Here is a 13,173-nt window from a genome sequence, read left to right on the forward strand (position 1 = left end):
TAAAAACCCTCAAGGATAGCCTCCTAGCAAGTAGGGATCTACAAAGCATGAGCGAGTCAAACATATATAACCTATGGTGTGGCATATAGAACTTTAGAGCAAAAGCAAGGATTATATCAGCCTGCCTATTATATTACCTTCCAGAGGAAGACTCCAGATTACAGGGAAATTAAGAGATGTGATGTGATGAAATTGGAAACATGCCTGCTGACCCAATTTTTACTTTGTTCTACAATAGAAATAATGATGTACTTCAGAAAAACATAATCATAGACTACTAATTTTGGAAATAATATCAAAACTGAGGCCAAAAAATGTAAATCAGTCTACCAAGATCACTAAGAGAATTAGCAGCAAACTCAAAACGGTCTTTGGTTGTGCAGGCTAACTGTCCAATGTTAATCCTCCTTGCCAGGTAGCCTTTTATGTTCTCTATTATTTAATATTTCCTTACTTTTCAATATAATGTACCATAAATCAGTTCTTCTTGAAAGCAGGGTGTTGAAATGCCTTTCAAATGTATGTTCTCCAACTTATATTCTTACTTCATTCTTTTAAGTATGATATGTACAAATAGACATTTTCCTCGGTTTATAAGTGGGAAAACTGAGTGACAGGGAATCTCAGTCCTTCCGAGTCATGTTTATTCCAACAGGAGTTTATTAAGAGTCTACTGTCGGGCTTCCCTGATGGTTCAGTGGTGAAGAATCCACCTGCCAATGCAGGAGACACGGATTCAATCCCTAACCCAGGAAGATCCCCCGTCCTGCGGGGTCACTAAACTCATGCACCACAACTACTGAAGCCTGCACTCTGGAACCCAGGAACTGCAACTGCCGAGCCCACGTGCCACAGCTGCTGAGGCCTGCGTGCCTAGAGCCCGTGCTGCACGACAGGAGAAGCCACTGCAGTGACCAGCCCACACACCGCAACTAGAGAGTGGCCCCCGCTCACCACACTATAGAAAAGCCCATGCAGCGACAAAGACCCAACACAGCCAAAAATAAATAAGCTTTTTTCTTTTTTAAAAAAGTGCCTCTTGTCCAAGCATTGTCCTTGGTGCCATAAAAAATAATCATAAAACAATCCCAATCTTGAAGTGTCATATGATGGATCAGCAGTGAATCATCAAGCCCTACTCCAGGCCGTGCCCTTGAAATACCTGTAAGCTGATGACCTATGTCACAAACAGAACCATGTTGTGTCCTGACAATAATCATAGACTGAATGACTATGCTGTGCTATCCAGTAAAATGTCAGCTCAGCCCACAAGTGCCTCTTCTGCCTGTTTCTTACATACTTGACCCAGAATTTTGTATACAGTCATCAAGACATCACCTTACAGCTCAGCCATGCCTTGGAGCAGCCCTTCCATAGGGCTGCCTACTCATCAGCCAGTTCTGTCTGTGTGGGCAGGAATGTGCTACCACACAGGTGAGGCACTGCCACATGAGCAAGGCCCTTTGGGATAGTGCTTGGGGTTTGCCCAGTATATCCTTGGTGAAAACATGCCCCCCTCCTCACTCTTCCTGTCTTCTGATACCCTTTGAGATCCAAACTGAAACACCTCCCTCACTCACTAATCTTAAATTCTTTGCTGTGTGAAAAGTTAGTACACCCTCTGAGTTATGGTTAACAACAGGTTAACCATAACTCAGATTATTAAAGCACCATTTTCATCCTCTGGCTTGCATTTATTTGACTGTAGTTTTCTTGTCTCTAGTCTCTCCCTAGCAAGGTCGGTTTCCCTACTACAGTCAGAATAATCTTCCTGGAATCAATTATTACCCTTGTCCTTAACTCTGTTTAAGAATTTTGAGTGTTTACTGAATAAAGCCCAAAATTCTTATTTTTGACTTTTGCTGACTTTCCTAGTCTCACTCCTCACTGCTGGCCCTGCACTCCTATGTTCAATTACAAGTGGCTCACCAGTTTCTCAAGATGCTGCTCAGATATCGGATCTCCTCCATCACTACAACTCTAGTCCAAGCCATGACCATTTCTTCTGAGATACTATACTAGACTTCTAGCTTGTTTTCCTGACCTTGGTCTTCCCCAAATTGTAGTGTGTTTGCAGCAGCAGCCACAGTGATATTCCTAAGTCTATATCAAGTCGTACCATTTTTCAACTCAAACCCCTCCAGTATTTTCCCATTCCACCTGGAATTAAATCCTAAGTTTTTACCATGGCCTGGAAAGCCCTGCCTGATTTGGTCACTCCACTTCAGTATACTTCTGTTCTCATCTCCTGTGACTCTCTAACTTCCCGCTCAGGGCCAGCCACACTGGCTTCCTCATTGTTCCATATATGTACTGAGCATGCTCCCACCTCAGGACCCTTGCACTTGCTGTGCCCTCTGCCTGAAACAGCCTCTTTCTAGATACTTGTGTGGTGCCCTCTCTCTCTACTTTCAGCTTTCTTCCTGATTATCACCTTATCCTACTTAAAACAGCATGTATCTCATCCTGACACCTCTCTATCCCTCCACCCTGATTTACTCATCCCCATTTGTAGTATTATGTAATTGTTTGCTTGCATATTTTCTGGAGCCCTAGAATGAGAGCTCCATAAAAGAAGTGACTTTTTGTTTGTTGCACTACAACATTGCCTGGCAACAGTAGGATTGCAATTAATATTTGTTGAATGAATGAACGAATGAATTATTAAAATTTCAGTTTCTCTCGGCACACTTCCCTAACACTCCAGGTTACTTGTTTTATTCTCTGTAGCATTGGAGCTATGTATATACCTCTATTATAGCTATCATATTTTTATCATGACTTTTTACCTCTTACTCCTTACTAGTCTATAAAATCCTCAAAGATAGATGTCTTACTTATCTATGTATAATTCCTGGTACCCAGCACTAATTTGGTGCAAATGTATAGGGTTAATGAAGGTGGGAGAAGCAGGATGATACAGCTATATTGGAGATTCTAGGGTGCAAATCTATTAATCCCATCTTATGGAGGCTACACTGGGACTAAATACTAGCATTTACTTTAATATAAATGCCCAAGGTAAAAAAATGTGGAAACAGTCTCCTTCCAGTCTACCATTATATCCCAAATCTGTCTTCCTAAGAACTTTTGGCTTTTGTCGGCTCTCCAAAAATGGCTTGGATGGTTACACCTGAAGCCTTGAAAACAAATTAATATGTAAGAGTTCTGACATGAAGGTCATGTTACAAATACCAGTCACCTGTGGAATTCAATCAGCAAAATGAAATTGATGGTCTTAGGAATGAGAATGTTATCTATCACCCAGCTGACTGGCATGAGTCTGTGGACCTCATACACTCTAGGAGCCAATCTAAGGATACGATTTACTGTTGTAGCAAGCAGCACTGTTTAAGGAGTTGGAAATCCTGAGTTTTCATTCAGGTTTTTCTATCAGCAGGGTTCATGACTTTGGATTAGTGGCTGCACCTGACACATCTTAGATGAGGACTGGGACTGGATGAACCACAAAAGCTTTTCCAAGCTGTAAAAATCTATTAATTGATTCAGCCAGGAGGTTGTACCCAAGTGGCTGTACCCAGTGGGATAAACCGAGTCTGGGAAAGGAATGTATTATCTCTCAACATCGATGACTTTGCATAGGGAGGTATAATGACAGAATCTGACACTTGGCAGAGCTTGGAGACAGGCCTCAAATCCCATTTTCCCTCCTGTTTCTACATAACTGCCTTCCCCAACTTTATGGCAGCTGGACTCCCACCAAGATGGAAGAGGAAGAGTGAGGGGAGGGGTGGGATGCCCCTCTGGCAGGGTTTAAGCAATATGTGTAGCTGAGAAGAGCTTAATGAGACTGCAAACCTGTCAGTATTGTGGTGGTGTCTTAGCTCTGCTCTTGGGTTTTTCTCTGAGAATTAGGATTAATGTGGCCCAGTGTGCAGGGTGTGCCCTTTGGAAGTTCCCATGGGGTTCCAGAGATTGCGAGAGGCACAGTGGGAGCAGACAGTCACTTGTGAAGTGGCAACCTTGAAAGTCTCCTCTGTGACTCAGCTGAAGAGCCTCTTCGCATCAGACAGACCACACAGAATGAATTTCACCTGAGGCCAGAGCGGCCTAGCCTATTTAACGAAGCTATGTGGTGAAATAATTTACTTTCTGATATACTTTTATCTTTTTAAAAGAATGCATAGAACATTTAAGAAAAAATGTTATCAGTCCTGTTTTATGAAAGCATGTAGCCTCTTAGGGCAACCTCCAAAAACAACATTCACCATCACATATGAGTGAGTCATAAGTTAGGAAATCCTGAATGAGCTGAAATAAGGGTGTGTTGGTTTCTCTCACCTAATATTCATCATGACAACATACTTGACCAAGGAATAGATAAAATGCTTTATAAGCTTCTCACGGCTGTGGAGTCAGTCCATATCTATGAAAATGTTTCTGATGTGTCACTCACTCTCCTCTCTGCCTCTCAACAGTGTATAAACACATGCAAACACACAATCACACACACTTTCTCTCCTCTCATTTATATATTCTCCATGTGGTTTGGTGAGGTATTTTAAAGTACTCTCTAATGGCAAAGGGCTCAAAATATTTTATGTAAAGTCTACCCAGACAGAAGAGATTACTCTTAATCTGAATACTAGTTCAGGATTTCCTGTCCAGATTTTCTCCTATCCCTGAACCCTTCCTATTCTGAGGCCAAGGATTCTTGGCTGGAATCCTTACTAACAGAGAGAGGACATTGTCAGTTATCAGTAAGCAATCCAAGTACAGGGAAGATGACAGCTCAAACCACAGGTATTTCTGTTAGGCCCTGGCCATGTCCTGCCTGGTAAATGATTTCTGTGATCAGAAACTGAATGTGGTCTTTATCTTTGTATTCCATGTGTTTATTCTGGTGTTTTGAGCATAGGAGTTGTACCATAGATGCTTGTTGGTGGACTAGACCTCACAAGTTACATTTCCAATCTTCATTAATACTTTTGTACTGTGTATATACAAGTATTATAACATCACATATAGCTGAATCAGTTTATGCTTATGGCCCACTTCCTCTTTTTTGATGTAAACATCTATTTTGATCTCAGACAAAGCCACTGTTGGAGTCTGTTAAGAACCATAAGATCAAAAAGGGCTATTTCTGCATTGGCATTTGAATGCCTTTTCAGGAGAATAATTCATTCATGCTGTTACCTATAACTAGGACCAATTTACATTTCTGACCTCACCTCCCAAGTTCTCTACCTGCAATCTAGAACAGAAGCTCTTGAAAGACAAGAGAGGACCCACAGATTCAGGATATTGTGTCTGGAGATTGACCGAGAACTCTGTGCCTTAATACTTTATTCTGGCAGGGGATGGTTTGGTGGAGAGTGTTTTGATGCTCCCAGCAGTGAGGATAGGGGCTTCATACAGGATAGAGAAATGCACGAAACTTGTGAGCAGCTGGTCGTTCTGATCCCTTACCTCTCCACTCCTACCCTACCTGAAATCTGGTAGGGTTATCAGATCAAATCACCTGGCTTATTACATGAAGAGGGTGGAGGTGAATTGCATCAGACAGCCTTTGAGTGTAGGGCCCAGCCCTCACTGCATATTTTGGCAACCTTGCCCAAGGTACTGTCCCCTTCTCTAAAGCTCAGTTTTCCCAAGTAAAATGTAAATAGTAATACCTACTTCTTAGAGTGGCTGGGAGGGTGAAATAAGGTTAGATATGTAAATGCTTTGCACAGTGCTTGGCACAGAATTGATCAAAAAATTGAGATCTTTTATTTTCTAAGTACCATTGTGGTTCAGCTTCCAAATACTTAGGAGAGACCTGGGCACATAGTGGAAGCTCTTTGAAAGCTTGTTCAGGCCCAGATGCAGATTACATTTTCTAATTTAGCTTTTATTTATTCTATAAGAGGTTGGAGTATATTTTGTGAGCTGAGGAAAAAAGAGTCAGAGTTTTAAAACATCTTAATTTTTTTGAGGTATAATTTTCATCCAGTAAAAATCATCCATTTTTAACCCACAAGGACTGTATAGCACAGGGGACTCTGCTCAGTTATGTGGCAACCTGGACAGGAATGGAGTTTGGAGGAGAATGGATACATGTATATGTATGACTGAGTCCCTTTGCTCTGCACTTTAAACTATCACAGCATTATTAATTGGCTACACCCCAAAACAAAATTAAAAGTGTTTTTAAAAATCATCCATTTAAAATGTATTGTTCAATAAGATTTGACATATATAATCTTATAATCACCACTGTGAGATTCAGAGGTTTTTGAAAGAGGCATCTGAGGTGGAGGACTTGCTGGGTCTAAAACTGAAATGCAAGGTTGACTAAAAAAAAGGGAGCATTTTTTCCTCCTCAGAGAAGGAGGTAGGGTGGATAGAAATGGAAAAAAAAAAAAAAAAAATAGGCAGTGGTAGAAGAGGAAACAGGGCTTCCCGGGTGACCCAGGGAAGTAAAGAATCCACCTGCCAACCAGGAGACCGAGGTTCGATTCCCGGGTCAGGAAGATCCTCTGTTAAAGGAAATGGCAGCCCACTCCAATCTTATTCCTGGGAAATCCCACAGACAGAGGGGCCTGGCAGGCTAGAGTCCACGGGGTTGCAAAGAGTTGGATAAAATTTAGTGACTAAACAGCAGAAGTGGGAATGACATTGAAAGCACTGCCTAATGTTATCTGTGTCTCCTGTGCAGAAGGAGGCTAGGTATGTGTTGAGATAAAGGTGAACAGGAATGCGACAGGTTCTACTGCAGAGTCTGGAAGTTTTGAAATCACCTACGTGGGGAGTAACTGACAAGGGACTTGTACGGAGGTGGCCCAGCTCAGCAAGTCTGACTGTGAGAATCAGCCTGCAGTGGCCATGGAGAATGCAGGGCTGGACTAATCCAAGGTTGGGGATTTCTCAGGGCATGGAGACAAGGGGTAGAGAAGATGAGATTGTTCTGAGGGTTGTAAGTAAGGCTGATGAACGGTGGTGCATGCTGGTTGGAGAAGGAAGAGAAGCAGTGAGGGATCTGAGACGCAGGAGATAGTGGAGGGGTTGAGAACTGGAGGCCTCGATGGAATCTAATATTTGGTGGGGTAGAAGTTTACAAGATCCAGAAGGGGTTTCTGGCTGGCTGGGTCAGACATTCCACAGGAGGACCTGTTCTGAGAGATTCAGGTTCAGGTTATGTGCACAGGAGTTAGCTGAGGAAGTAGAGTGGAATCAAAGTTATCTGGTAACAATTGGCAGAAGACACACACACAAAAAAATTGCTGTGAGAATTGGACTGTGAAGAAAGCTGAGTGCCGAAGAATTGATGCTTTTGAACTGTGGTGTCGGAGAAGACTCTTGAGAGTCCCTTGGACTGCAAGGAGATCCAACCAACCATTCTAAAGGAGATCAGTCCTGGGTGTTCTTTGGAAGGAATGATGATAAAGCTGAAACTCCAGTACTTTGGCCACCTCATGCGAAGAGTTGACTCATTGGAAAAGACTCTGATGCTGGGAGGGATTGGGGGCAGGAGGAGAAGGGGACGACAGAGGATGAGATGGCAGATGGCATCACCGACTCGATGGACGTGAGTTTGAGTGAACTCCGGAAGTTGGTGATGGACAGGGAGGCCTGGCATGCTGCGATTCATGGGGTTGCAAAGAGTCAGACACGACTGAGCGACTGAACTGAACTGAAGTGCTTTTAGAAAGCACTAGCAGTGCTTCCTGGAAGAACTTTTCCCCGGAGACTTTGGGAGTATGATACATTGTACATTGTACCCTAACACCTGTACTCCCAAAGGCTTTTACCACTCTATTGCTACCACCCACTTATATGAATACCTGCAATTGCATTATAAATTAGTCTTTCTCTGAATATCCTTGCTCTGTTAATACAGCAGCCAGAGTCTTTTAAAGCCTAATTCACATCTTACCACTTTTCTGTTCAAAATTCCCAAGTAATTTCCCACCTTACTCAGCAAAGATGTCCAAGGACCTTCTAGACCTACATGCCATGACCTCCGTACCCCCACCTCCTTGCTCATTTGGCTTCAGTTCCATTGGTTTCCTTGCTATTCCTGGCCACCCCTTGCGTGCTTTTACTGCAGAATATTTGCGCTCATTGTTCTTTCTGCCTGCTAATTCCCCCCGCCCCAGCCATATGTCTGTGTTTACTTCTTAACCTCCTTTTGGTCTTTGCTTTAATTTCACTTCACTCTAGGGCCTTACCTGGCCACCCTATTTCATATTGATCTTTCCCCTTCTACAAACACCTTGTTCACTCCTCTGATTTATTTTTCCCTTAGGACTTATTGTCTGCCATCCTGTATGTTTTTCTTATTGTTTATTGCCTTCTCCTTCCACATGAGCGTAGCCACCATTAGAGTAGTGATTTTGTCTGTTTTGTTCTCTTTGGTACTTAGAACAGTGCTTGTGACTTTAATATGAATTAACTGAACAGATTTGCTCCTAAGAGATTCAGTTTTCATTGAATGCAAGCTTAGATAGACAGAGGAGAAAGAAACATGATTAAAAGGTCTTTTTCTCTGGAGAAAGCTAAGAGAGAAAATGAAAAAAAGAAGAGACTAAAAAGCTACTGTTTATTACCAGATCCTTTATAGTCCAAAGTCAGATCAAAGGTCAGAGAAAGAAAATAAGGGAGTAGGATAAGATTTTAAAAAATCAACTGGAAGCTTTGCATTCTAAGGATATAGTCTAGGAAAAGCCTATAGTTGAATTTAAAATCCCTCCACATCTATACCAATTTAGATGGTAAGAAACATTATTAGAAAGTATATTTTTTAAAAGTGTAATATTAGGTTTAAGTGGCCAGTACTTTATTACTTTTTTATAGTATCAGTTTTTTACTGCTGCTGAACAAATTAACACAAATTTAGTGGATTAAAACAACAAAATTCTGTTATCATATAGTTCATATCAGAAGTCCAAAATGAATGTTACTGGGCCAGAATCAAGGTATTGGCAGGGCTTACTTCCTTATGGAGTCTCTAGGGGAGAATCAATTTCCTTAGTTGGCCAGTACTTTAAATGGGGCTAAACATAGGCTGACAAGATGCTCTTGGTAAAGTAGATGATAAAAATGTTTACTTTGAATGAAGTTTTCTTAATATGAAAAAGGGAAAGATACATTTTGTGAATTCTGAAAAAAAAATAAGGTGAATAAAGTGTTAGGGAAACAGAGTATGTGTTGGAGAGGAAAATGAGGGAAGGTAGTTAAATATAAACCTGGGTTTATTTGCACAGCTTTGATCTTGATACATGGCACCCTCTTAAAACAAATACCTCTCCAGGGAGCTCGTGACATATTTGTTTCAAAATCTAGGCTATAGTCCAAATGATTTCAAATTCTAGGAGAAATTGTTGCTTTTGAATCCACTGTACTGAGTGTTAATATAACACATCAGAAAATACTGTCAGCTATTAAGAAGAGGTCAATATATAATTACTCAAACCAGGCCTTAATAACTAGAAATTTATAAATAAGTCTGTTAGTCTTTGAATCAGAGAAGGCAATGGCACCCAACTCCAGTACTCTTGCCTGGAAAATCCCATGGGCAGAGGAGCCTGGTAGGCTGCAGTCCATGGGGTCGCTGAGGGTCGGACATGGCTGAGCGACTTCACTTTCACTTTTCACTTTCCTGCATTGGAGAAGGAAATGGCAACCCACTCCAGTGTTCTTTCCTGGAGAATCCCAGGGACGGTGGAGCCTGGTGGGCTGCCGTCTATGGGGTCACACAGAGTCGGACATGACTGAAGTGACTTAGCAGCAGCAGCAGTCTTTGAATTCTAGAAATGATTAACAAATAAACATTTGTTTAACTGAATTGGAAGACTCTAAACAGGATCTGTTCTTTTTCAAGAAAGGCTATTATTAGAAATGCTTAATCTGTACTAAATAGATTATGTCTATACTTACGTTTGAATGTTGATGTGTTTGCCATAGGTATTCTGTGAGCTGGATGAAGGTGTTCTACTACCAGAATCGAATGGTGCTCTAGTCCAAATTATAGGAAAAAAATTAGACCAGTGCAAATAATTTTCCCAGTTTACAGTTTTTCTCCCATTAACTTTAACTTAATTTCAGTGTCAAAAAAGGTGCTCTTTAGGACATTTTTCAGGGACACTGAGTTGTATAGCTGATAAGTCTTTTCTTTTTACATTGGCTATTTACAGACTTCATGGTACACCCAAGCACCACCCATAGCAAAGTGAATGGCTTTATGGTATGCATTCTTATACTGTTGATGATTATACCTCTGTTTTTGCTTTCTTTCCTACTTCTAACATATGCTATCTAGTAGTATTTTATGTTTTGCTGCTGCTGCTGCTAAGTTGCTTCAGTCGTGTCTGACTCTGTGCGACCCCATAGACAGCAGCCCACCAGGCTCCCCCGTCCCTGGGATTCTCCAGGCAAGAACACTGGAGTGGGTTGCCATTTTCTTCTCCAATGCATGAAAGTGAAAAGTGAAAGTGAAGTTGCTCAATCCTGTCCGACTCTTAGTGACCCACGGACCTCAGCCTACCAGGCTCCTCTGCCCATGGGATTTTCCAGGCAAGAGTACTGGAGTGGGGTGCCATTGCCTTCTCCGATTTTATGTTTTAAGCAGTCATAAATCTTTTGGAAGAACAAGACGAGAGATATATAAGTCCATTCATATGTATATAAAATTATGTTTTATATAATATATATGTTTTATGCAAAATATATTATATATACATTTATATATATACAAATTATGTTTAGTCATTTGAATTTTATTTTTTTGCTAAGAGCATGGTGCTGTCCAATTATGTTGCCTCCTGAACAAGTATGAGGATCTTTGATTTAGTATATTAGCTGATTGGAGGGGAGAGAAGATTCTTTATAATGTCTGGAAGATATCAAACTATACATTCATCACTAGCTGATAAATTTTAAAAGACCTATTTGGTTCATTACAGAAAAGTATAGTCTTCTGCGGGGAGCTGCCCGTGAGAACGGGGTCCTTTGCCTGAAGGACACAGCTCTGGGAGCTGCCTCAGTCCTTGAGGGTTTGCTTGCAAACATAGCTCTCTGTCCCACCACCCCAGAGATTAGGCGATTATTTACTGCAGACACCTGGAGTTCTGTGCAAACTTCTCACGCACAGGGAAATGTTATCTGGTGTAAGAAATAATAACAGGGTGCCATTCCCATGCTCTCAAAATTTCTTGTGACTTTTTGTAAGATGTATAGGTCAACCAAGAAAAATGCTAACTGTCTTGTCTTTCTCACGCTCTACTGTATAAATATAAGATGCTGAATAAAGTCGGGGTCAGACTGCGTCCCTTCGTGGAGATGTGTCTGAACCTCTCGACCCTATCTTTGTTGTAGTCTCTTGCTGTAGTTTTCTTTCTCAGCCTCGCCGTGCACGTTCTCGGGACCTGATCGACTTTGCTGGCTGGCACTGGCAGTCTTCATAATACATACTACAATCTAACCATTCTATGGAGAAGGCAATGGCACCCCACTCCATTACTCTTGCCTGGAAAATCCCATTGATGGAGGACCCTGGTAGGCTGCAGTCCATGGGATCACTAAGAGTCAGACACAACTGAGCGATTTCACTTTAACTTTTCACTTTCATGCATTGGAGAAGGAAATGGCAACCCACTCCAGTGCTCTTGCCTGGAGAATCCCAGGGACGGGGTATCCTGGTGGGCTGCTGTCTATGGGGTCGCACAGAGTCGGACACGACTGAAGCGACTTAGCAGCAGTAACCATTCTATGAGCTGACTGACAATTCTTCCTAGTTTAGCCTCTGGCACAACTTATTAACAACTCCCTTTTTCAAGCCTTCTTCACTGACAACCAATTCATTTTTTTTTTCTTGTAAATTTTTACTTAGTTCTGTTTTTAAAATTACTATGGATAATTTACAGTAATTTTAAGCCCCATAACAAGCCTGTGGACTCAAGATGTAAACTACTCTTAAATGGTCTCTATCTCTGTGAAGAGCATAATTAGGTCAGTTAAGTCCACAGATGAAAGTCAACTCAAGCTGTTAAATTCTTTATTTAATTAAGGATAATTAAGGCTTGACCTCTGTGTGAATGGGCTTGCCTGGTGACTCAGATGGTAAAGAATCTGCCTGCAGTGTGGGAGACCCAGGTTCGATCTCTGGGTTGGGAAGATCACCTGGAGAAGGGCATAGCAACCCACTCCAGTATTCTTGTCTAGAGAATCCCACGGACTGAGGAGCTGGGCAGACTACAGTCCATGGGGTTGCTGAGTTGGACACAACTGAGCAACTAACACTTTCACTTTTCTTTCTGTGAGAATGTCTTCGGAACTCTGGCTAGGAATAGCTGAAGCAGAGAGTCATTTTATTTGCCGTGTCCTACTGCTTTTACTGCCGCTAGTTCATAAGCCCATAAGAATTTGGGAGAATTAAGCATTCAGAATTTCCCATAAAATAACTCTCTATTAGAAAAACAAAAACAAAAAACCCTGCACAATAAAAACAGTGGCTTGGAACCCTCAGATATTTTAAACCATGTATTAATTAGTCCAGCTGCCTTAAGGTATATGTCAATTATAGAACCAAAACCCACTGCCCCACGACTTGCTCCTTTTTGACCCCTCTAGAGAAATAAATGGTGAAATATTCATGGCTCTTTGGAGGATCCAAACTATTTGACGAATGCCTTTTCCCAGAGTTTTGCCAAACGGTCCTGAACTCAAAATAGGGTGGTTATTCAAAGTTATTCTAAAAAGAGACATGCAGTTTGTAATTTCTTTTAAGAATCTGAAAAACCCTGGAGAATTAATTCCATATTTTCCCCTGGCCCTTGCATATTTGTGATACACTCATGGCCCCTCTTTTCTAATTCTCAATTAAAATAATCCATCATGTTTTGGATGTTATCTGTTAGTTTCCTCTTCCGAGTCATGATTCTACTGCAAGTCATTTAACTCCTTTCAATAGCAACCAGTGATGATAAAGCAAGCAGTAGACTATGTTATGTCAGTGAAAAAAGTGCTACATAGCAAAGGTTGTGATTTTATCTCAATGACTTCAAACTTTAAACTTAAAAATATGGACATGGTTTTATTTCAAAATAAGAGGGGTTTCAATATTTCTATATAGCATCAGAAATAACCCAAACATCTCACTGATCCCCAAATGAGTATATTTCAAATCAATTAATAGTCCTTATTAATCAATATTCATGTCTACCTGTC

Source organism: Bos javanicus, chromosome 16 (genome assembly GCF_032452875.1).
Source record: "Bos javanicus breed banteng chromosome 16, ARS-OSU_banteng_1.0, whole genome shotgun sequence".
Taxonomy (NCBI): Eukaryota; Metazoa; Chordata; class Mammalia; order Artiodactyla; family Bovidae; genus Bos; species Bos javanicus.